Raw genomic sequence first — 22468 nt, 5'->3', positions numbered from 1 at the left:
TTAAAAAGTAAAGAGTTAAGAGAGAAGGGAAATTGGTATTAGGTCCTGCATTGAATTTAGGTTCCTCTTTAAAGGATGCAGTGAAACAAAAATGTCCTCCTTTCAAAATGCTTATTTTGGATTTGAAGAGCATTCTCACCCAGGTGCCATTCTTTCTTTCTTTTACTTTTCTTCCATTTGTTTTACCTTTCCTCCACACATCAGTGATGCAGATTAGCACTGGCCTCCAAGCCTCAGGCATCAAAGGAATTAGGTCAGACCAGAAGAAATCAGGTTGCAGGCAAGAAAAAAATTTTAACAAAATAGAAGCTATGCCAGCCTGGAGCTTCTGTACTCCTTCAGGCAGACTAACAAGCCCTGGTCTTGGGTAATTGATACGTGGGAGAAAAGCAGAGATGTTTGAGAGACCAAAGATTTGTATAGTATTAGCAACGTGATGATACGTTGAATTTATTTAAAGCCAGTCTGTAATAGTGCTCTGATGGGCGTGGTGCTCAGCCTTAAAACAATTGCAATTAAAAGTAATTCCAGGAAAAGAGAAAAGATCTAGTGCAATATCTGTTTGCTATAATTTATGAGTTTTTAAAAGTCACTTTGTATTTGTATTCCATCTGAGATCAGTGGTCTTTTAAAGCATATATTAAGTGTACACAGAAAATTAATTTTATGTTAGCATGTTTAACGCTTACTTACTCAAACAGCATATTATCTTCTTTTGAGTTATTTTAAGGACAAAAAATAGAAAGAGATTGTACTGGAAAATGTTCATTCTCCAGATGACCATTTTAGTTGCCGTTATTACTGGCTCCAAAATGATTGGAGGAGCAATTCAAATTCAACCTATCACATTATCCAAGGGCATTCTATGAATAGCTGCAACCCAGAGCAAGTTCTGGCAAAGATGCAAAGGCAGCGTATCAAAGTCAGCAATAGCATTCAAGAGTATTTTCCAGAGTTGATGAATGCAGATGAGAATATTTATATGTCATCTCTCAAACTATAGAAAGTATTTTGGGAAAGATATTTTTCACAAGTCTTAGATTAGCCATTATAGCAATTTAAAGGAGGTTTTTTTTGTTTGTTTTTGTTTGTTTGTTTTGGATGATGAAACAAACCTTTGGGTGATGCCAGTCACATTTACACATCATCCCATTTAATCCTTGCAGCAGCCCCATGAGGGAGATATTGGTGTCTGCATTTGCGATGAGAAACTGAGGCGCAGGCATTAAGCAACTTGCTAAAGACCTCAAAGTTAGAAGGTAGCAAAGACAGAATATGAACTCAGGAATGTGAGGGAATTTCTAGAGGTTTTTCTCACTATTGGAAACAGTTTTAAAGTTTTAAGAAAGGTGAAGCCTCTTTGGTTTCTGAATGTAGTAAATCTCAAATTCTGATAGCTCTCACGCATCTCTTCAAAAAGGATCATGAGTAAGATCATTTTAACCAAGGGAAAAATATTATCCTACCTAACATGTATTGAGAAATTACTTCTACCAAATATACTTAAATTTTTCATGCATAAAATTCACGTAATACTCACTATAAGATATACAGTTACCATCTCCAGTTGAAGAAAGGGAAACCGAGGCAGACAAAAGTTGAGTAATTTCCCTTAGGTTATCAGGTAGACAGAGTAAGAGCCAGGATTCATTAAATGATTTTGTGAATATAAATGAATACCAATAATTAAGGACACATTTTGCATATACTGTGCTTTTTGTCTAGAATTATCTTTCCTTTTCACCATCTTCTCCTACAGTTCAACTTTAATGTCAGCCTTCCCAGATCCACCTCTCTAACTTCGAAGCCTTTCTATCTTCATGGTGTAGTGCTATCATATCATCTATCACATAGTGTAGTAATGATATCCTTAACTTTCTCTCCACTTGGATGCTAAGCTCGCGGGGGGAAGAGGCTCCATCTTCCACGTCATTCTATCACTAGTAATATTACTTGTTATGTAGCAGCCACCTAAAACAGGTTGGATTTACAAGTGGAAGAAAGAAAATAATTGAAAAATACTTGGTTGCAATAGATGGATAATTGGGTGAAGGATGGCTAGATTTATTGATGGATGAATACACGAATGGATGGAAATATAAAAAAATAAATGACATACACATAGGAAACATATGAGTCCGTCCAATGTGTGTGCCAGTTTTAAATAGAGAGAGCTTCCTGGGTGCATTTCTAAAAAGAAGAACTTTAAAAAAAAATTCAGTTGCTTTTCTGCCTTATTTTTAATTACTGTTCTTTTTTCTATTGTTTTCTTTTAATGGCCATTAATAATGACTCAGCAAGCTGGTGATAAATTTGTTCTTGGACGTTTTCCCTACTTTTTTGTTATGTATATATCAAAGTTTTTGGCTTGATTTCACTCCTCTTAAGTAAAGGAGACTTTTATTCCTCTAATTACCTTCGAGTTCCTGCATTGAATGCACTGCATTCCTGACTCCCTGGATGTAGCCCTCCACTCCCCTCAGCCATTTGCCTAGCAGGCGCTACTTGAAGGTTTGGCCTCTAGTATCCCTACTAGATTGAGCAATGAAAGCAGCATAAAATCCTAAACCTACTGTCAAGTGGGAATCCTCTACTTCAGAACAGATATATCATCCTGGCCCTAAAAAGAAACAGACCACATAATATTTCCAATATTGTCATAAATTCATCCACTTTGAGTATTTGTTATATTTACTTACCAGGCAGAGCAGGGGAAAAAAAATGGTTTTGTCATCAATAACCAAAGTATTGTAAGAAAACATTAATTTCACTTAAAAAAAAAAAGGCATGAAAACTGTAGGCTACCATTATGGATGCCTTATGATATAGCTTATAAATACAATATTATATTAAGAATGTAATTGCTAGAGACACTGCTCCATGAAAGATGTCGGGTTGTTTACAAGAAAAAAAAAAAAATGTCATGTCCTCCTCTGAGAGTTGTTTTGGATGATTACTTATCAGGGTTTAAAAATATAAAGGCAAATAAAGATTGGTCTTTCTACTTGAGGTCAGTAGTTCACTGATTTTTGTCAAGAGAAGGAGTTTACTAGATTTCCTTTTGCACTATCAGACAGCTTGTCATTTTTTATGTGATAGACTATGTAACTATTTTTCACGGTGGTATATTATCCATCTCTACATATACACACATACATTTACACATACATATTTACCCTATGGCACTGCATTCACTGTGCAAGTGTACCAAAACCTATTTAAGTTGCAAACATCAAAGAGGAAGGGGAAAAGCAGTCCTATTGCCACTATGTGTAGATGTCTGACAAAGTCTCCTAAAGACCAATTGATCAATATACAAAAATCGTCACAACTGCTAAAGGCTGCCAACATAATCTTTTAAAGCAAATGTAAAAGTAGATACTGAAAAATATGGGTTACCAAAGTATTCTTTACCTCTGGTTCCCCACTCTGTGCTGTCTCATATTCTTGCAAGTCTCATTGGGATGCTTGGTAAACACACTTCACCTTTCTTTCTTCAGTTTCAGGGTAGAAAGGCTCCCTTTAACTCCTGAAGACAGTAAATCACAGTCTGTGTGGTGGTTCTCAGAAGACACTTAAAGGACTGAACTGGATGCTCTACATAGCACCCTTGCCAAAAGGGTTCGGAAATGACTTCCAGCTTCCCACAGTAATAAAATGGCACTGTTTGGCATCTTCGAGGTAATAAAAGTGAATTTTTTCCATTCTAGTAAATGAGAAGAGAGGCCTGGTTGTTTTAAAAACTGATTTAAATTCGTGTGTTTTCTTCACATTATAGAGCGTGATATGAGCACATTTAGGTGAACTTCAGACCACCTCAGAACATTACTATCCGCAGCTCTCTGGGGCAGAACTGGATGTGCTGGCGGGTGGTAGAAGGGAGGTTGGAAGGATGGCCAGGTGCCCTGGACACTGCAGCCGTGATACGATAGGTGGCGCTCTCCCCTCTGAGTCTGTGTGAAAGATCTCCGAACGTGCTCTTTGGAGGATATTATTTTGCTTGAAGGAAATGTCTTGGACGTTCATCAGTGTTTCTGGCACTGTTTAACAGCTGCTGAGTCTCATAGCAGACTCTGGCTGTATTTTGGTGATGGGAAAAGCTTTAGAAAACAGATTTCCTGTCTTTAAGGAGGAGGCTTATGTTAGGCATTATTGTCATTTGTATACAAGACTTTTTATAATTCAATTTCGCTGTCCTCCCAGTTGCAAAGGAAAATATTTTGTCATTCCTATTTGACTCATAGGGTCTAGGAAGAAGTTTGATCATCTTCCATTTCCCATCTGGTTATTCATAAGACACCTGCATCTCTGTGATTTCTCCTAGACTACACAATGCTACCAACTGACAACAGACATTGTATAAAAGAAGGCCACCTTTCAGAAAAGGAACCTGAACATTAAAAGCTTGTCAACCAAACACACAGGATATAGCTTTTATTCCTTATTTCAACTGCACCAGAAGTGGAAATTATAACTCTTTTAAGCAGAAAAGACAAGATTGATACTTTTTACATAGAATCCAACCCACATTTGTCTTTGTTTATATTTTGCAATTATAAGGCTATTAGAAACAAATTAGTAGTATCACCGAAGAATTTTTAATGACTTGCTGATTTCAACTATTGCCAAATACCCTCATCTACTCATCACATTCTTAATTAAGAGACACCAGTGTCTGTGTGTTTTTATAATCTCTTTGTTAAAATTACTCAGTAGTGGCCTCAGTAGTTACAGACTAATCCATTAATTTATTAGAGAGATTCAAAAGATTATTACAAAAGAAGCAGGATGTAGACACACCCAGCTTAAAAATAGTGGGGAAGAGAGGGGTCCCTAACAAAAGATATGATAAGAGGAAAGGGAAATATCACTGCAGTTCATAATGATGGTTGGTAAGCAGTTCATAATGATGGTTGGTAAACAGTTGAGTACATGTTTTTAAGTCTGTAACAACTTGGTTCAACAAAGTAAGAATTAGTTGTAAACGCTAATGTCTTTCACTTACAAATCCTCCCTGTGAGTATGACCCAACTCAGAGCATTTGACTTCAATGGGTGACCATCTGCAATAAAAAGGAGAGTGGTTCCTTCTGTGCTAGTCCTGAAATACTAACAGAGGCAGCATTCCTGCACATAGTAGGAAATCAATAAATACCTGCTGAACGGATGAATACATGACTAAACATGTGAAGAACAGTATCTCCTTTTTCTAAAGTACCATTACAGAAGTAATGGTACTTTCGACAAATATGTAAGGGTAAAAACAATTACATTCTTGATCTTTAAAGTGTAATATATTTCTCCCCCATATTTCTTCTTTTTTAAAATATAAAAACTGTACTTTATGTACCCTGAACAACCTTTCTGCAAAAAAAAAAAAAAAAAAGAAAAGGAAAACACAAAACACATTCATCTCTGCCTCTTACATTAACAGACTTTCCTAAGAGTTTTTATGGTTATACTTCAACTTGTTCCCTGTATGCTACCTCCTCTGTAACTTGACTTTAAATTATCTGTTTATCTTCTCATATTCCAAATATTATTGAATACATGTAGTAGATTAAATAATCAGTTTCCTTTGAATATTCTTAGTTGTGATTTCCTAGTTTAACATTCACATTTTGCATCCAAATGGTATTTGTCTTCATATAATTGATAAAATTCCATTTATTCATTCATTTAACATATATATTGGTTGAATGCCTATCATGTGGAAGATAACCTACTAAATGTAGAAATTCACCAGAAAATAATCAACTTCTCTTTATTCCCCAAATTCAGAGTTCCCTAATACTACAGGTGTACTTTAATTTGGTCAGTGGTGCCAAGTAGTCAGATAGGTGAAATATTTCCTTTAGGAGGGCGGTACTGAAAGCTGTCCATTCTTAAGAAGCATCTGTGATTATGTATGTAGTAAAACAGGTTCTGAAATTAATTATCTTAGAATTGGGCTCAGTAGACCTGGCATAGATCCCAAGAATTTGCAGCATTTCTAACAAGTTTCCCAGGTAACTCTCAGGCACGTAGTTCTCAGAAGGTGCTTAAGAATTACTGCCTTAAAATTTAAAGAAAATTTTCTTTTCATGCCATGCTGTATTCTACATACAAAAAGCACCTTCCTTTATTGTTTTTCTATAAAATACTATTTAAACTTTCCTGAATTACATTTTATAATTACAACAAAATCTGTTGTGACCCATGCAGATTACTATACAATTCTTTATCCCTTTAAATGGAGTAGAAATACATGAAGAATGCTAAATATGATTTTTTTAAAAAAAAACTCACACTTTAATCATAAGAAAAATACTTTGATTGCCATTACGTGACTCTAAATCGGTAAATCATTACAATGATAATGTATATTTTGGTTCATTAACTTTATAAAATATTATTCAAAAGTTCCTGCAAGGTGCTTTTTCTTTAATACTTTATAATTTTTCCTTCAAAATATTTTATTAGATCACAATGAGTTTTTCATATGATTTTAGAGAATAGTAATATAAGTGATGTTTTCCTTCTTGTATTAGTAATACTTTACTTCTACCTTTTTGGAATGGATTATTTTTCTGTACAAGTCCTTTCAGTAATATGGCACCATGTCATAGGTGGTGAACACAGTGACATTATTTAAGGTCAGGGTACAGAGAAAATATATTACTAGGCTCTACTTGTTGTATTAGGGTCCACCTTTCTTTCACAGAAACATTGACTTGTTATTTCATAATTTAAGTTCCAGACTCGGTTTTCTTGTTTCTAAGGTTGGTAGGTCATTTCTTTAAGAAGATTTGATATATTTCTAATCTTTTCTAATTTGAATATTATCATAGTGTGATCTGGTGATTTTTTTAAAAAAATATATCAGTAGTGCCCAAGCTGCATTAGGAGATTTCAGCTGATATTAAATTAACCCCAACCGCCACCTCCAGTCAAATGTGGCACCTTTGCATGACAATATCACACCCACTTTTGTTTTATTTATTTTTTTTTAAATGTATTTTAAGGGGTTCACTTGAAAATAACTCATAATAATAGGCAATTGTGAAATGTTTAGTTTCATTGAGTGCTCTAACCACATGCACCTGAATAATCCAGCTCTCCAAAGGCTGAAATCTATTCTAGCTACTTTGAATACATAGTGTCCAATGGCAACTACAAATATATTCTAGGGCTCATCAAAATGGAATGAACCAGAATATCTACACACTCAAAACAAACAAAAAGGAATAGATGTTCATTTTTAAAGTTCTATTTTTATTTATTTATTTATTTATTTATTTTATTTTATTTATTTTTTTTTTTGAGACGGAGTCTCGCTCTGTCGCCCAGGCTGGAGTGCAGTGGCCGGATCTCAGCTCACTGCAAGCTCCGCCTCCCGGGTTCACGCCATTCTCCTGCCTCAGCCTCCCGAGTAGCTGGGACTACAGGCGCACGCCACCTCACCTGGCTAGCTTTTTGTATTTTTTAGTAGAGACGGGGTTTCACCGTGTTAGCCAGGATGGTCTCGATCTCCTGACCTCATGATCCGCCTGTCTCGGCCTCCCAAAGTGCTGGGATTACAGGCTTGAGCCACCGCGCCTGGCCCATTTTTAAAGTTTTAAAAGGCTAAAGAAATCGCAACACTATTTTAAAATATATACACTTCCACATGATAATATGCCCTTGAGCCGGGAAATCATTATAATAAAACTTTGTGGCAAAAACCCTCCACTGTTTTTGTGGTGACATTTCTGCCATGTTTCAAATTAGAACTCCTGTAAATCTTGAACAGGAAAATAGAAATCTCACCTGTCTGTATTCAGACCTAAACAAAGAATTGAAATAAGGTTCCAGGCCAGGCGCGGTGTCTCAAGCCTGTAATCCCAGCACTTTGGGAGGCTGAGGCGGGCAGATCACGAGGTCAGGAAATCAAAACCATCCTGGCTAGCACAGTGAAACCGTGTCTCTCCTAAAAATACAGAAAAAAAAAAAAAAAAAAAATAGCCAAACGTGGTGGTGGGCGCCTGTAGTCCCAGCTACTTGGGAGGCTGAGGCAGGAGAATGGCTTGAACCCAGGAGCCGGAGCTTGCAGTAAGCCGAGATTGGGCCACTGCACTCCAGCCTGGGCGACAGAGTGAAACTCCAAAACCAAAAACAGACAAGCAAACAAATAAATAAGATTCCAAATCAAACTTTCTAACTTGTTGAGGTTGATACATTAGTATCTGATTTCAAATATGTAGCGATTTAACTAAACAAATCCATGTTAAAACAGAATCTATACTTTGATCATTCCTTTTTAAATGAAATCATGATAATTTTGACACGATTCTCTATACTGAGGTATCCATTTCCTCACTGGAGTTCTGATAGATGCTACAAATAAATAAAAGTTTAAAGGGTTTTTCCACAAATGATGAGGAGGCTAAGAATCCAGGAATGCGATGCACTAGACTGGTAGCAGACCAAGCAGCAGAACTAAAGCTCAAAAGTAGGTGAAGGAACTTTCTATCAATAACTTCAATAATGAAGTGTAAAGTGGAGCATATTTATACTTCTGAACTGTTTCTTTATTCAGCAACTTTGTACAGAAAGTCTTCTTTATCTTTTTTTTATATTATTTATTTATTTAGAGACAGAGTCTCGCTCTGTCACCCAGTCTGGAGTGCAATGGCGCGATCTCAGCTCACTACAACCACCACCTCCTGGGTTCAAGCGATTCTCCTGCCTCAGCCTCCTTAGTAGATGTGATTACAGGTGTCCACCACCACGCCTGGCCATTTTCTGTGCTTTCTTTTAGTGGAAACAGGGTTTTACCATGTTGCCCAGGCTGGTCTCGAACTCCTGACCTCAAGTAATCTCCCTGCCTTGGCTTCCCAAAGTACTGGGATTATAGGCAGGAGCCATTGCACCTGGCCATTCTTTATCTTTTTAAATGTCGTAGTTGCCTAATTGTAAATATTATGCAAATATCTACTTATTTGCCAAATGACAAATCCAAAATACCAAGCATCATCAAACTTTGGAAAATGCATAAATATCTCTAGGACAGTATTTTCAAATGATGCATTGAGGTAAATACGCATGCTTTTGTACTATGGGCAGTGCTTCAAAAAATGGATCTTTAAATCAGAAAATTCCTTGGGGAAAACTCTGGCCCTGGCTTTGAGAACCACAAATGCTACAGTGCAGGATGGGAGACCCACATAGTGGTTTTAGTCCATCTAATCCCATCAGATTGAACACCTCTAAGTATGTTTCTCACAGTGGAAACATCTGATCTTACTGGCTTCTCTGTCTTTTAGGAATATATTATTAGAAAAGAAAAACATGTTTGGCCTACTGTAAGCAGTCAAGGGATTAGATATAATTATAACTAGGCAGCAGTTGTTGTCCAGCAGGCCTGTAATTGTACGTTGATAATCCTTTCTTTTCCTTGCAAATCCTAATTTACAGATGTTAGAAGTTTAATCAAAAAAAAAAGGAAAAGAAAACCAAAAAAAAAAATAGAGGCAACCTAACCTGTAATCTGCTTTTCAATCCCTCACCAATCATGCCAAAGTGAAAATGGATTATTAAACCACGAAAGGATTTTGATAGGAAAAATTGCCTTTACAGCATTCTATTTGATAACATTAATATTCCAATTCTCATCAGCATATTGGATACCACCCTCCTTCCAAAAGACTTCAATCTCGTTTGATGTCTGTCTTTTACACTTTAGTTTTCTGAAGGGCTTGTTTTCGTTTTAAGTAGTTTATTCATCCATCTATCTAAATATCTATATCTATCTAAATATCTTCTGAAACTAGAGGGAAAAAGCCTTTACAAATACCTTACCAGAAAGCTCCCACACTAATGAAAGCAAATAGAAAATGTAAGAAAATAAGTTTATCTTTCAGGTTTGAAACCAGGAACACTTCTTCCCTTTGAATTGATTTCAGCTCAGCATGATTTTTCATATGTTTTCTGAGTTTTCTCAGGGTTCTTTTGATAATGAGTAAAGAGCATTGTTTTGTCCTTCAAAGTTGCGGAGTGATGTTAACACAAGGAGTTTTGTTTTGAAAATCTTTATCTGGCATAATTATACATTCCGCCCAGTACTCTATTGATGGGAAGTAAACTGTTTCTCTCCTTCAGTTGTCGTGCTTAGGGTCTAAAGGCCAGATGGGTCCAGTAGCTAAAGCTACAAAAGAAGCCCTCCTAGGTCGTCAGTGGGAAGTTCAATATTATTGCCTCCCTAATAGCAGCTGCTTATGTTTGAACTCAGGGTTATGAAAGATGAACTACATTAAATGGTAAATCATTAAATATCAGCTGAGTAAAAGCACTGTGGTGTATTTTCCTGCTTAAATCACCAGCATCTGTCTTCTCACATGCAAAGAGTTGCTCTTGACAATCATGCAGTGAAACCCTGACAGAAGGGCCAAGACTGAAACCACACAAAAAACCTCAAATAGCATCTTTTGGGTTTTCAGTTGGCGAGTAAATGATCATCAGCAAATATTTCACAGTGAAACTAAAGCTCAACATTGCATTTAACACAGCCATAAAATATTTAGGAATGCACGATCCCTTTAGAGCCTCATTTTTTTCTCCCATTATGTGTTGATTCTTCGGGAAAAGAAAAACAACTGTTTAAATTACGTCCACCTAATACCTTAGATTTATTGCAAAGCCTACAATTTGCTGGGTTTCTTTTACTATTGATCCTCCTCTTACTTATGGAGGATGTGAACATCATAACCAAAGATAAAGCTCATACTGATTCAAAACTGAAATGGTGCAATAATGGATGCCTAAGGTAGTGTTTCAAGACTGTTACAAAAATTAGACCCTTTCATCGACTTACATTAGGCAGCAGAATAATCTCAAGTGGCAATGACAGCTATAAAATCCCACACCCTACATGGCTTAGATTTATAGTAGAATACTCATAACTGCAAGCAGTTACCATGAGACAATGGTCTTTCTTTACCTTTATACTGCATGTGCTTTCATGGTGCTTTCCTCCACTGTGGATTTGTCTTGCCCACGCACGTATTTGAGCCTCATGACAGTGTCATTTTAGATGCCACTATCATGGCAAGATACTGAAGGTAACCACACAGCATCTCAATGACATATTGTTTTTGCCTCCCCAGAATATATAGCCCTGCAATAAAAAGCAAATGGAAATCTGGAATTCACTTCTAGGTTTCCAATTAGTTGCCTCCTTTTGGCATACAACAGACTACATTCAAAATTTGGGAAGAAAACACAGAGTTTAACTGCATATATTATGTTCTACCAATCATTTTTATGGCATGCTTATTTTTTATTTATTTATTTTTTTGAGACAGAGTCCGGCTCTGTCGCCCAGCCTGGAGTGCAGTAGCGAGATCTCCACTCACTGCAAGCTCCCCATCCCGGGTTCACACCGTTCTCCTGCCTCAGTCTCCCGGGTAGCTGGGACTACAGGCACCTGCCACCACACTCGGCTAATTTTTTGGTTTTTTAGTAGAGGTGGGGTTTCACTGTGTTAGCCAGGATGGTCTCGATCTCCTTACCTCTTGATCCGCCCGCCTCGGCCTCCCAAAGTGCTGGGATTACAGGCGTGAGCCACCGCGCCCGGCCAGCATGCTTATTTTGAAAATGTATCCTGTCATGTCATTCCCACACCCATCTCAGTTGGGAACATACCACCTCTATGCACCATTGAAAGAGGATCTATAAAATTGTCTTAATAGTTTTACTTACAGACTTATTTTACTCAACACTTGGAGAATTTTCTTTTAATTTATATTCAATGAAATCATAAAATTGTTTTATATTAATCATAAAACAACTGAAAATTTCAGGAAAAACTGGTTTACTAACATCCTACTTATTACAAAGGTACCTGAATCCTTCAAAAAAAAAAAAAAAAATCCACGTACTTACATCTCTCAAACTTCTTTTTCTTAAATAGAAATTGTATTATTTTAAGAGATATAAAGATGCATTTTATCATACAAACAGTTTTTTTTCTTTTTTTTTTTTTTTTTTTTTTTTGAGAGGAGTCTCGTTCTGTTGCCCAGCCTGGAGTGCAATGGCATGATCTTGGCTTACTGCAACCTCTGCCTCCTGGGTTCAAGCTATCCTCCTGCCTCAGCCTCCCAAGTAGCTGGGGTTACAGGCACCTGCCACCATGGCTAGCCAGTTTTTGTATTTTCAGTAGAGATGGGGTTTCACCATGTTGGCCAGGCTGGTCTCAAACTCCTGACCTCAGGTGTTCCAGACACCTCAGCCTCCCAAAGTGCTGGGATTACAGGCGTGGGCCACCACACCTAGCCAAATGTAGTTTTTCATTGTTTATTAATTAGCACCTATATCCAGTATAACATCACAGAAAACCTTATATGCACAAAGTAATACTATTGTTTAGGGAAGAAACAATTACACTCTTTTAAGAAAGTAGAAGAGTCTGGAAGACCATCTTATTGTTTGACTTTGGGCAAATTATCAGCTGTGCCACCATTTTCTCATCAATATACTGAAAATAATAATACCTATCTTACATACGTGTGAGAATCAAATCAAATCAAATAATACATACAAAGTATTTATCATAATGCCTGGAATATATTAAAGCTTTTAGAATAAGCAAAATTTTTAATTTTGTCCCAAAACATATACAATGTATTTCAAATCTATGCTGTGTCGTGTTTCATGTTTCCTACAGCCTCCACACTGTTCCCTGCCCCTTTATGCATTTACTGAAAAGGCTCCTTTTGCAGCTTCTCATTCCATGTGTTTTATCCACTGGAAATAATTCAGAGACCAACCATTGAGACCAACCTGCAAATATATTAACAGAAAACATGTATAGCATGTGGTTACCTCTTTGGGGACATGAATAGACAAACAGAAAATGTCAGAGTGTCATGTTTTAGAAGAAATATAAATCTTCATGTACCGCAGGACACAATTTTGCTAACATGGAAAAGGAAAGACCACAATTTTGACAAAATTAAACTTAACCCTATGGGATATGGTTATCCCCACGTTACCTGCTTTTAACATTATATAGGACTATACTCATATTCAGGTCAAACTACAGATAGCCAAATGTCATTTAGTGGCATTAGAGGGTGAATAGAGCTGGCAGGCAGTAATGCCCAGGACACTTTCTAGAACACAGATGCAGGACCTATACCTACTATTCAATGTTGTCTTGTCATTGTATTAAAATACACACATCCAGACAGCCCAGAATGTTCACTGGTTAAGTGAGGCCCTAAAACTTGAAAGGATCTGTGTAACTGAGAGGAAGAAAAATGAGTCAGTCATAGGGACTCTATAACTCTGATTTTGAATAGTGAATAAAAATCTAGCATAACTATTATACAATGTTGTTCAGCGCATTGTTCGACATCATTGTCAGTTTACTCTTATTTTCTTATTTCCATAATAATGTTATACACATATATGTACTGTATAAATAATGAAGATAGAAGCTTCAGTGTTTCATGTTAAAATGCTAACTGAGATGTGAAAAGGAACCATGTAATTAATCCGTGCACCACTAAGACAAATTCCATCACAGACAACATCATTCAACAAGCCATGTCATTACTGAAGCAAAGGTTAAATTGCTCTTTTTAAAAAACATAAAGCCAGTCTTTAAAGAGCTTTACAAAAATGAAAGAACTGACCGATCTTGCTCACTCTCATCCTGAAGAAAAAGTGGTCAATCTACCAACATATCAGGCTTTCTATATAGTTGGTTGTTCTTATCTATAATAGTTAAGAAGCTACAAATGACAATACATTTTAGCATTATATGGCACACTTCATTTCATAAGGACACTTCAATTTCTCTTCATTTCTGGAGGAAGATTAATTTTGTCACTGAACATTCCAGGCCCGAGTTGCTTGAAAGGAGTCAGTGACACGCCAACGTTTAAGGAAATCCCGAGCTCCGGTGTCAGAGAGCATCCCAAAAAGGATGATGCATCACTCTGCAACTGCCATCTGTTGAGTGTTTTCCCGACAGCTGTATCTCTTGACCATCACCAGTGCAGATAATCACAGGAGGCACGAAGGAAGTGCACAGCCGTCAGACGCAGAGGAAAATTCCATGTTCGTCTGTGAAACAACATTGCTTTTAATTGCACCATAATGATTTTCTAACAGACACAAAGGTATGTAGTATAGTCTTAGAGCTGATTTAAAGCACACAATAAACCACAGTGCAGCTGAAAAGCCAATTGAGACTTCTTAGTGCCAGGAAGGTTTTTGTCTTACGTGAATACTTGAGAGCATTTCACCAGCTACTCTGTCCACAATCCACTTTTACCAAAAATAACTGCCTCTATCATTGTGCCTGGCCAGTTTTTAAAAGAAAATGAACATTTTTATTTCAAATATCAATGAGGTTAAGTCTTGGCTTTATTTTTAATCTTCATGATAGACAATCCTAAAATAAGACCACTTCATCGGGTGGGTGATGGTCCAAAGTCTCACTCTCCTAACTTTTTAAAAATCACTTAATGTTTTTATTCTTACCCTTCAGTGTAAAAGTCTGCCCAGCTACTATACGACTTTACCTCTTTCAAAACTTTCTCTGACATAGCAGTTGCAAGGGTATTGAGATGGTGGAATTGGCTGGTCAGATATTGAAATCCTTGGTTTCTTCACGGGAGCAACTAATAACACTAGTAGCTACCATTATTTGAAGACCTGCTATAGAGCAGTCCTCTTCTCAGTACTTTATAAGCTTCAACTTAAAAGATTCCAGTCAAAATGTCACCTTGTGTAAAAGTCTAATACTCTGTTTCTGGGAATTCAGTTGTCAGAATATAATGGATTCATCAGCAGAGGCTTATAAATCCCCTAGCTCCATTCCATTCTGGAGCATAAAAGAATGAGAGGGAGACAGAGAGAGAATAAAAGAAAGAAATTTCAAAAGATCTATACTTTCCTCCTTTTCATTTATTTTAATCATTATCATTATAATAATATATGTTGACCCTATCACATATATACACACAACACAATCACATACCCATGCATGTGTACACACACAGGCACTTACGTACTCTAAACTCTCATTTTCTTCATTTACTACCATTTCGCAGTTATTTGTGTACTGTCTTGTAGCTAACAGTTACTACTACTCTGAAGTGTGGCAGCAAGAACAGATATTAGAACCAATTTTAAAAATATATGTGCTAAACATACATTAGGTACACTTGGGCTCGTACTTACATTTCAGGTGAAAAAACTATGTACCAAAATGAACCCCACATGCCTATGCCTGGCCCATGGCAAGCTTCACAGCCGAAACTCCTATAACAAAAGATGCAAATGTTTTTCTCCTACTAATCTGAATTCAGAAAGCAAAGGACAAGGAAAAAACTTACCATCCGTTCTCCACCAGGCATTATAGGCAGACATCTGGGAGAACTGATCTTGGTTAAAAAAAATAAATTCTTACTTTTTTGCCAGCTTTTGTCAATTGCTTCCAGATCTCAACTGTGGGCTTTAAAGCAAGTGACGCGGGGGCGGGGGGGGGATCTGAGTCACCCCATGTTGGGTACCAAAAACTATAGGGGAGAAAAAATAATACGTTTACCTCATCCATTGCAAGATTCATGGCTGATAACCATATAACAAAAGACAGCTTAACAAAAGAAAACACAAACTTATTTATGCATTTATTTATTTATTTATTTATTTAAGGCAGAGTCTTGCCCTATTGCCCAGGCTGAACTGCACAGGTGCAAATCATAGCTCACTGCAGCCTTGAACTCCTGGGCTCAGGTCATTCTCCCACCTCAGCCTCCCAAGTAGCTGGGACTACAGGCATGCACCACCACACCCAGCCAACAAATTTATTTGACCAAAGTTTCATGTGGCAGAAAGGCTTCAGAAATGAAGACTCAAAGACCCAAGGAAAACTGTGTATTTCTATGGACAGGTTTGATGAAGAATAGACAGTCACGTAGAAGTATGGTTGGACAAAAGGGAGGTTTGACCTAATGATAAACTGGGCAGAGCTTAGCAAAGGGGGTTTGCTTAGATTCTTCTTGGCCTCCAGGTATAGGGCAGGACACCTATCATGTGAGGGTCTTATGACCTACTTACAGGGGAGGTAGGTCAGACAACTTCCCTATAACCATGTTTCGGGGAGAAAGGACAGAGAAAGTTAGAGAGGCCCTTCTTTCTTCTATGGTTTTCTCAATTTCCTTCAGGTTAAAATATTCAGTAGATAGTGAATTCAAGTTGGAAGAGGTGAGTCCGGTCTCAAAATGGAGGTAAAACTGCTGCCTGGTGGCCCCAAGCCCAATTCTGGCTGTGGCTATCACCGCCGGGGGAAGGGGGTCATGATCCAAAGGAAACAGAGTAGTTGAGAAACTGTTTATTGGTGGTCTGAGCTTTGAAATGACAGATGATAGCTTAAGAGAACATTTGGAAAAATGGGGCCCACTCACAGATTGTGTGGTAATGAGATACTCCCAAACAAAAAGTTCCAGGGGGGTTGGTTTTATGACTCATTCTTGTGTTGAAGAGGTGGATGCAGCAACATGTACTCAACCACACAGGTTGGTAGGCATCTATTGGAACCAAAGAAAACTGTTTCTAGAGAGGATTCTATAAAGCCTGATGCCCATCTGACAGTGAAGAAAAATTTTGTTGGTGGTATTAAAGAAGATACAGAAGAATATAATTTGAGAGACTACTTTGAAAAGTATGGCAAGATTGAAGCCATAGAAGTTATGGAAGACAGGCAGAGTGGAATAAAGAGAGGATTTGCTTTTGCAACTTTTGATGATCATGATACAGTTGATAACATTGTTGTTCAGGAATACCACACTATTAATGGGCATAATTGTGAAGTGAAAAGGCCCTTTCTGAACAAGAGATGCAGTCTGCTGGATCACAGAGAGGTTGTGGAGGTGGATCTAGCAATTTTGTGGGTTACGGAGGAAACTTTGGAGGTGGTGGAGGTAATTTTGGCCGTGGTGGCAACTTTGGTGGAAGAGGAGGCTATGGTGGTGGAGGTGGTGGCAGCAGAGGTAGTTATGGAGGAGGTGATGTTGGATATAATGGATATGGAGGTGATAGTGACAACTCTGGCAGTGGTCCTTGTTATAGTAGTAGAGGGGGCTATGGTGGTGATGGACCAGGATATGGCCCAAGGTGGCGGATACGGTGGTGGTGGTGGAGGATATGATGGTTACAATGAAGGAGGAAATTTGGCGGTGGTAACTATGGTGGTGGTGGGAGCTATAATGATTTTGGAAATCGTAGTGGATAACAGTAATCAAATTATGCACCCATGTAAGGGGGTAGTTTTTGTGGAAGAAGCTCAGTCATCCCTATGTTGGTGGTTATGGATCTGGTGATGGACATGGTGGATATGGGAGAAGTTTCTAAAAACAGCAGAAAAGGGCTGCAGTTCTTAGCAGGAGAGAGAGGGAGGAGTTGTCAGGAAAGCTGGAGGTTACTTCGAGACAGTCATCCCGAATGCATTAAAGGAACTTTAAAAATCTGTCACAGTGGAAACAATGATCCACAGTCAGAAAAGTTACCGCAGCTTAAACAGGAAACCTTCTCGTTCGGGACTGTCACAGCCACAGTTTGCAAAATGTTCAGCTATTGGCTGGGCATAGTGGCTCACGCCTGCAATCCCAGCACTTTGGGAGGCCGAAGTGGGCAGATCATGAGGTCAAGAGATCGAGACCATCCTGGCTAACACAGTGAAACCCTATCTCTACTAAAAATATAAAAAATTAGCCTGGTGTGGTGGTGGGTGCCTGTAGTCCTAGCTACTCAGGAGACTGAGTCAGGAGAGTGCCCTGAACCTGGGAGGCGGAGGTTGCAGGGAGCCAAGATCATGCCACTGCACTCCAGTCTGGGTGACAGAGCGAGACTCTGTCCCAAAAAAATAAAAGAAAGAAAGAAAAAAAAAAAGTTCAGCTATTGATTCATGCAATGTAGGGTCAATTAGATGTACATTCCTGAGGTCTTTATCTGCGGTAGCTTTTTCTTCTTATTTTTCTTTTCATTTCATCAGGTACATTGCCCTGTAAATTGTGATAGTGGTATCAGGAATAAAAAGTTAAGGAATTTTTAGCTTTTCAATATTTGTGTAGTTCAGTTTTTCTACATTTTAGTACAGAGACTTTAACAAATGCAGTTTTGAAGGTGTTTCCTTGTGAGTTAACAAGAAGAACATTGTTAATTACTGTTTTGCATGAATTTTGCTAAAGTTAACTGTAAAGAAACACTGACTGACTTGCAGTTTAAGGGGAATCTATTATCCCCATTTCCAAACTATGACATGAATGGGTGCTGACATGTGGACAGAATAGATATTTATGTGTTTGCAATGTGTGTTTTAGATAAATAGGATTGGGTATTTAAATTAGCATTTGTGAATTTAATAGCATTAAGATTACCTTCAAATAAAAAAAATCTCAAAATTAAAAAAGAATACCTCAGTATGCCAAGATGCTATATTTTAGGATATCATGTTGTAGGTGCAAAAGGCACTTTCCTTCCACTCCCTGAAGGTTCAAGAATTTGAGCCTATAAGACAGACTGACAATAGACAGGTTAACAGGAGAAAAGGTGTACACATCTATTAACATGCGGACACATGGGAGTCATACCAAGTATGAAGCTCAAACAAGGACCAGATGATTAAAGCTTAAAGGCCCCCATTCATAAGAGAGAGGGGAGTGGGGGATGCAGGCAACTTTAGAGGATGAGTAAAGGATTTTTAGGGGAGATGAATGGACCTGAGGAACAGACCATAGCCTGAGGCAAAGTTTATCTGGACTCTGGGAGAGTGGTGTCAATGTTAGTCTTTTCTGCAAGTTATTCTGCTCTGTTTGGTGAGATTATAAGGAGGGGGCTCAAGACAACTGTGTTTCTTCTAGTGGAACTTCACTTGGTCAAATGAGGGAACTTCACATAAAGCACCTCTCCGTGCTTCAGGATAGGGAAAGGGGAGAGAGAGGGAGAGTAGGAGGTCAGAGGGAGAGACCTTGTTTCCGAGGCTGCTGCTTTATTTCAAGGTACTCAGCATGTGAAAGCACCATATTTTAAGGTGTTGTTTTCCCAGCCGCCACGATGTTCTGAGCCCTGACGCCTAGAAGTAGTACTTTTTCAGGAAGAAGTCTGAACCACCTATTCACATTCCCATATGGCATAAGAAATTTGAAATTCTCACTTTTGAAACCTCCTATCTATATTTGTGAACTATCCATGAGGCATTTCAGGAGCAGCTTTTTTTCACAATGACCCACTCTTGTTAGTGGTAAGGTTTGTTTGTGAACTTGACTTCCTAGTTTTACCACTTCCTGGTTAATAATTATGAGAGATAACAGTTCTTTGTGCAGTTACCTAGAGGCTACTGTTACCTTTTTTTTAAACTTAAATATCCAACAGATACTTGCACTCAAGGGTAGGTGAACATTCTCACACATGATTCATGCAGTGTGAAAGAGCCACAGGCTAAGAAACAATGCCTAATCTCTAATTAGGTAATTTGAGCGGGGAGGAGGGTCTATATTCCTAAACAGCCTGCCTGTATTTTAATAATATTTCTTATTCCTAAATCAGGCAGGCACGATTCAGCCCACTAGCCATTGGCTGCCTGTCCTAAGAAACATGAGTCTCCTGATATTTGAAACTGGTTGCAGTAAAGAATGCTCAAATCAAATGCCTGCTTCCTTCAGTTCTGCCCTGAAGGAATGCTGCTAGGGGTTCTTCAATCTCTTTCTTAAAACAATGGTTTCCATACACCAAACAGTGCAGTCTCTGTGGACATTTTCTCTTGTCCACAATAAAAGAAGAAAAATAAACAGTCTGAAATGATACACATATATAAATGGAACAAGTCTGTAGTGAGAGCCTCCCATATGCCAGGCAACGTTTTGGGTCATGGAAGAAAAGAGGTGAACAAAAGATGGGAAACCCATGACCTCATGAGCTTTATATTATTGTTTTTTTGTTTTTGTTTTTGTTTTTGTTTTTCGTTGTTATTGTTGTTGCTGTTTTGAGACGGAGTTTCGCTGTTGTCACGCAGGCTGGAGTGCAATGGCATGATCTCGGCTCACTGCAACCTCTGCCTCCTGGGTTCAAGCGATTCTCCTGCCTCAGCCTCCCGAGTAGCTGGGATTACAGGCATCCACCACCATACCTGGCTAATTTTGTATTTTAGGTAAAGACGAGGGTTCTCCGTGTTGGTCGGGCTGGTCTCCCAGCCTAACCCAACTTTGGGCCTCCCAAAGTCCTGGGTTTACAGGCGTGAGCCACCTCGCCCAGCCATGAGCTTTATATTGTAATGGGGGAAATAGACAAAAGCAAATAAATGATAGATAGCAATGTAGTAGCAAGTGCTTGATGAAACATAAAGCAAGGTTAAAGAATGGAGAGAAATGGAGGTGCAGAAGGGGAAGGCTTGTCCACATGGGGTCTGTAAAGAGGGGGTTTCAACAGGGCTACAGAAGCCCTGCCTCTTCTGGTTAGATGTGAGTGGAGAGCTCTGTCAATGCCCCAGGGGATCTGTTTCCAATTAGAGGATGGGATTGGCCCCGTGCTAAGGCAATAAGGTGAAAAGGGGCTTGGTGTGTTTCAGGAACCCGCTATTTCTGAAGGCCTTTGTGGCATGTTGGTGTAAAAGTTGCCAGCTCTTCGTTTTTGAAAAGGCTGTCTTGTATTCCGAGATTATGTCTTTCCTCTCTCCCCCAGCTCCCCACTGATGTTAATATGTCCTTTCTTTTAAGAAATGATGTAAGATTTCAAGTTAGTTGTTGTTTTTTAATAGCCTAACTTGGCAATATAAAATGTTGGCAGCAGTATGTTGTTCTCACCTTTTTTCCCAAACTGATTCCTGAAATACAAAACTCTGTTAAGCACTGGCTTAAGACGTGCAGAAAGTGCCAATCCTCCCTCTGTGTCCATGGAAAACTCCATCTTAATGCACTCCCAAGTGTTTATTTGATTTGTTTTACTAATTTTGTCACGTACATATTTTCCAAGTTTGTCTTGAAAGAAAAAGAAGCACTGTGCTCCCCAAAATCACATTGTATATATTTGGCTTATTTTATTTTAACATGAAAAAGGAGTAGTAAAATTTATCCTTGATTCTTTAATAAAACAGCATGTCAGCAGAACAGGTACGGGAAATGGAGCCCTCCAAAGTTCTTTTATAGTCTGACATCAGAATTAAACCGGGACGTTGAGAACATCTGGGGCTCTCTCTGTTCTCTGTCTCCTCTTAAGATTTCCAAGGGATATCCGTGTTTGCTTTGTTTGTGTTTTGGAGGTAGGGTGGGGAGTTGGGAGCTGCTTTTTTTTTTTTTTTCTTTAAGAGAAAAGGAGAAAACCAGATATTTTCAAGGGAATTGACTACTAGTGGCCAGTATAACAAAGAAACCCCACTAAGCCTAACCACAACCTGACAGAATGAAAAGTGATTCCAGAGCTGCCACTCACCACAAATCCCCATGAACCATGCCAGGAAACAAGCTGAAAGAAGTAGAGAGGCTGTCGCTGAAGGGCCACAAATGTGGCCCCTAGAGATCTTCTGGTCCCATTCAAATTCAAAGTGGTAGCGTGGAGGAGGGGTGGAAACTAAAGACAGAGAATTAGCAGCCCTGTGATCACTTTCAGGGTTATGATGGAACTGATTTAAAATGCAAAACCACATTCCGCTGTAAACACAGAAACAAACTGGAAGCAGAGAGGAAATAGAATTTTATTTGGTGATTTTCAATTTTAGGATTGAAATGAGGATGGGAAGAACTATGCTATTTATTTTTCCAGAACTGAAATAGGCTGTTATTTTTTGTAGGATAAGTGAATGTGGACTGATAGATTACTTCTTTGGGCTTCAATGCTAATAAGGCATACTTCCCACAGAATCTGACAGAAAGGATGAATACCTTGCCCTGCTAATGGTTAATTTGTAGTGGCATGTGTATTTCTTGAATGTTCATGAAGTTTTCTAATTCATCAGCACACAATTGGGCTTTTTTCCTCTCTTTAAACAGAATGAAATGCCGGGAGGGCAAGAGGTTCGGGGGTGTTGTATTATCCCTCAGCCCCTGTATTTACTACCCAAAAGTTATTGCTAATTTTTGTCTACCTCGGGAACAAAATTGTTCTTCAACAAATAATTTAATACTGACCACACTTTAAAATGTTTATTGCTGTTGAATCTGTCACAGATTGCATCAAGCCACAGAGATGCTAATCTATCTCATGTATTTGAAACTCCTCTGGGAAACATATATTTGGGCTGACTGCTGAGTGAACATGACTGTTAGGATTATGGAGACCATACGCAGTGAAGAAAGGCAGCATCGCTTTTCTGACTGGAAAGTAAACAATAGGGCGATTGTCGGCTTACACTTGGGGCCAACAACCCGACCGCTGAAGAGCTGGATGTAAAATCCTTGATCAGCAAGCCGTCTTGATGTTTTCTTCTTCTTCGACTTGGATGTTGTCAA

At 38.4% G+C, this 22468-nt stretch overlaps 1 protein-coding gene and 1 pseudogene across 1 annotated transcript in view; both read left to right on the top strand.

Annotated features, from left to right (window-relative positions):
- Nucleotides 1-22468, top strand: part of ADGRL2 (adhesion G protein-coupled receptor L2) — a 694457-nt gene that overhangs the window by 103383 nt on the left and 568606 nt on the right. Inside the window, exon 2 of the mRNA XM_073007173.1 lies at nt 3501-3681. The gene's annotated coding sequence lies outside the window, so the exon portion shown is untranslated. The remainder of the gene's footprint in view (nt 1-3500; nt 3682-22468) is intronic.
- Nucleotides 16103-21253, top strand: LOC140709222 (heterogeneous nuclear ribonucleoprotein A3 pseudogene; annotated as a pseudogene).

This window comes from Chlorocebus sabaeus, chromosome 20 (assembly GCF_047675955.1).
Source record: "Chlorocebus sabaeus isolate Y175 chromosome 20, mChlSab1.0.hap1, whole genome shotgun sequence".
Lineage (NCBI taxonomy): Eukaryota > Metazoa > Chordata > Mammalia > Primates > Cercopithecidae > Chlorocebus > Chlorocebus sabaeus.
The sequence above is the reverse complement of the archived record's forward strand: the minus strand, read 5'-3'. Positions and strand labels throughout refer to the sequence as shown.